Here is a 4,129-nt window from a genome sequence, read left to right on the forward strand (position 1 = left end):
CATCTCAGCTCACTGTAACCTCTGCCTCCCAGGTTCAAGCGATTCTCCTGCCTCAGCCTCCGGAGTAGCTGGGATTACAGGCACCCACCACCACGCCCGGCTAATTTTGTATTTTAGTAGAGATGGGATTTCACCATGTTGGTCAGGCTGGTCTTGAACCCCTGACCTCAAACTATCCACTTGCCTCAGCCTCCCAAAGTGCTGGGATTACAGGTGTGGGCCACCGCGCCTGACCTCAAGCATTATCTTAACATCATCATGCACGGTTCTGAACACCTTACATAAACAAAGCACGGCACTATATGACAGCATAACAGAGAGATAGGATGAGATAGCATAACCCCATTGGTGAGGGGTCTGCAATCCTATATACCTAAGAAAATAAATAAAAGTTCAATAAGCCTATGGTAAATGCCAGCTGGATGTTTAGATAGTATGCACTGCAGGGGGTTGGGAGTGGTTGAGGCTCTGAAGGAAGGTTTTATCAATTACTTGAGGCTAGGCACAGTTCTAAAAGATAACTGTAACATACATTTGAATCATGTCCACATGAATTTTTTTTTTTTTTCAGAAAGAATGTTTTAGATCAGGAATGGCAAATGCATTTCATCTTAAGTGACTGTTCCAATCAATAGGTGCCGAGCATGAAGAAGGGCTAAGACTGCTTCTGGGCTGGGAAAAAAAGAGTTGGTATCCTTCCCAGATAGCTGTCACTGGTACAGCTTAAGTGGGTGGCAGCATGTGTGAGCCATTTCTATACATCTGATTCACCTACTGAATGAAAATGTGCATATTACCCATGTGTGGTCCTACAGCAGGAAATTCAAGATCCTCCTCTTGTGCACTAGGACACTTTTACAGCTTTATACCTCAGTATAGTTGTCCCTTGATATATGCAGGGGATTGGTTCAAGGTCCCCGGGGTATACCCAAATTCACACATACTCAAGTCCCACAGTCAGCCCTGCAGAACCCACGTATATGAGAAGTTGGCCCTCCCTATACTTGGGTTTCACATCTTGTGAATACTATATTTTCTTTCTTTTGGTAGCAAACTTTTATTTAAATCTTACATAACTCAAGCTTTATAAAAAGCAAACATAGGCCGGGCGCGGTGGCTCAAGCCTGTAATCCCAGCACTTTGGGAGGCCGAGACGGGCGGATCACGAGGTCAGGAGATCGAGACCATCCTGGCTAACACGGTGAAACCCTGTCTCTACTAAAAAAAAAATACAAAAAATTAGCCGGTCGAGATGGCGGGCGCCTGTAGTCCCGGCTACTCGGGAGGCTGAGGCGAGAGAATGGCGTAAACCTGGGAGGCGGAGCTTGCAGTGAGCTGAGATCTGGCCACTGCACTCCTGCCTGGGCGATAGAGCGAGACTCCGTCTCAAAAAAAAAAAAAAGCAAACATAATTGAAAATTGGGTTGTCCCTCTAAAGCCTTAAGTATTCAAGGTTTGAAATGGTTAATTTAAAAATAAGCAAACAACACAACAACAACAACAACAACAAAAAACCCTGCAGCAGATCCTGCTGAAATACTTTTAAAAAAATCTAAATGAGCTTAATCTTTACAAAAGTTATTTTAGCTCAAAAGCTGTAAAATCGAAGTTACCTTAATTCTACAAAGAAGGGAGAGGGTCTTTGACTTTATGCCACCATTTCCTTAGAGCCTCATCTTTGTCATCAAATTTGACCATAAATCAAATTTCTGTGTGCTCCTGTTTTCAGGAGATCCCTCGTGCAAAAGAAGCCAAGTACAAACATGGAAGAACAACTGCCTAAGCAAGTAGAAAAGTGTTCCAAAATAGTGTGCAATGAATGAAGAGTTCTGGATTAATCTCTGGAACTCAACCTGGACCCTGATCTTTATTTTGAATGAGATCTAGAACAGGATCTTGAAGTAGCTCTTTTTGGTGGAGAGGACACAGAATGACCCTTTGAGGGTGGAACAGGTAGGGGTGAACTGGAACGAGACTGGCTCCTTGATCTGTATTTTGACTTCGTATCACCTTTTCCACTTTCTTTGGAAGATCGAGACCAAGACCTGCTTGGAGATTTCTCATACTCATCCTTAGATCTGCTTTGAGAACGAGAATAGGAGCCTATATCAGATTTGGGCATAGATTTGCTCCTTGAGCTAGATTTCCTGCCTTTTGAATGAGAACGTGATCGACCTTTGCTCCGCAACCTGGATCAGGAGTGACTTTTTGAGATACTTTGAGATCTACTGTGGCTGCTCCGGTGTCTCCTACTTCGTGACCATCTTCTAGATCAAGACCTGGATCTGCTTCCAGAATCGGATCGCCTATCGCTTGTGCCTGGCTTACCTTCAATAAGCTTAGTATTTCTGCACCATCCAGTTTGTCCAATGCATGCTTCATGTCAAAACAGGAGTGAAACTCAATGCCCTCACTTGTGCATTCCTTGTGAGCATCAACATAGGTTACTTCTTCTGCTTGTTGCATAAAATCCTTTAAATCTTGCCAACTGTAACCACTAGAAAGACTTTCTACAATAAGCTCCTATTCTGTATGAACAGGTAGTCCACATTTGTCTCTGCCAGATGTTCTCTGACTGCTGTATCCACCTCCACCACCATCTCCCTGCATCTAATGGCAAAAGGCTGCTGTCATCATGGCTTCCGGTAAGGTCAGCCAAAGGGCCATGGGGCAAGAGTCACACAATGTATGGAAAAGTCAAGGCCAATCATGAAAGGCAGTCATCTTAGCCGCAGTAGACACAGCCTCAGACCCATTGGCCACCAGTCACCACACTCTGGCATCCCATGGCTGCCCCAGGATGTGAAGGCAGCAGGGCTCGGGGACACCTGAGTCATATGATCCCCAGCCCCCACACCTAAATACTGTATTTTCAATCCACATATAAGTGGACGTGCACAGTTCAAACTCATGTTGTTCAAGGGTCAACTGTTCAGAGCTGGTCAAGAAAGCCCTGCATCCCAAAGATGGTTTCAATAGCTGTCTGGAATGTTATTGTGGTAGATGTCTTTGTTCAAAGTATGGCACTAGGATTTGCCAGGTGGGTGGAATCTTGTGGGATGCTGACAGTTTGCAGGAATTCTATGCGGAAAGGACGGGGTTAATAAGGTCACCTTTCTGTCTCTCTTTTTTTTTTTAGCTTAAGCATTATTCTACAGTGCATGTGTAGAAAGTCTTTCTTATTTCCAGAGCCTGCATTCAATATTTTCATAAAAGAAATCATGGTGACAGTGTATATCAGGAAATGAGTCATGCGTTATTTGAAATTCTAAAGACATTTTCCTCCAGAATCAGAGCAACAATAATAATAACAATAAAACATTCACACACACACAAAACTTCTCTGACAGATGATATGCAAGTTGATGTAAGAGCACAGTCTCTGGCTTGCAAGGTAGACATAAATACCTACAGTACGTTCCCCTCAGTCTCAAACTGGGCCATCTGCAAGATAGGATGGGAAGTGCGTGGGCTCTGCAGTCAGAAAGACCTTGATGCATATCCTGACACTACCATTTTCTAACTGTATGACTTTGGATGAGTTCCTTAAATATGAAATGGCAAGAGTAATAGCTAGCCCACAGGATTGTTAAAAGGATTAAATGAGATCATATACATAAAGAATGTAGTTAAGTGCCTAGTACACTGTATGGTTTCAATAAATCGAAATTCCTTTCCTCCATTTTATTGCCTAAACCATAATAGCTGAATATCTAACTCTATCTTTGTAAATTCTCTCTAGCTTTCTATTCAATTTTCAGCTGTGAACAGAGGAAAATGCTTCCTTCATTTCGGAATGACCTTCTGTGCTTCTCCTCCTGATTCCAGCACTTCCTTCTGGGAACGCAAATCCTATGCCCTCTGTGGCCCTCCATGTCCTTCTCCACTGTCTGTCACCAGATCCAGCCCTTGCAGCATTTTTACCTTGCAGGGTTGCTCCAGGCAGGCTCCTACTGGCTGATGCTTTTACTAATAATTACAGTCTTCAGAAAGTCAGGCTTCATGGGGATTGAAAAAGGAATCTGCACCTAGTAGCAAAAGATTGAAATTTATGCTGGGGCACTATATGTCATGCTTTCTTGTTCCCTATCCGTGTAAGTTAGGAAATATTAGTAAATACTTAGCCAAT

The 4,129-nt window shown here is 43.2% G+C and overlaps 1 pseudogene; it reads right to left on the reverse strand.

Moving 5' to 3' along the window:
- Window positions 1-1,834: 1,834 nt before the first annotated feature.
- On the reverse strand, window positions 1,835-2,610 carry LOC108515777 (serine/arginine-rich splicing factor 6 pseudogene; annotated as a pseudogene).
- Window positions 2,611-4,129: the final 1,519 nt, after the last annotated feature.

Source organism: Rhinopithecus bieti, unplaced genomic scaffold (genome assembly GCF_001698545.2).
Source record: "Rhinopithecus bieti isolate Rb0 unplaced genomic scaffold, ASM169854v2 scaffold_35313, whole genome shotgun sequence".
Classification (NCBI taxonomy): domain Eukaryota; kingdom Metazoa; phylum Chordata; class Mammalia; order Primates; family Cercopithecidae; genus Rhinopithecus; species Rhinopithecus bieti.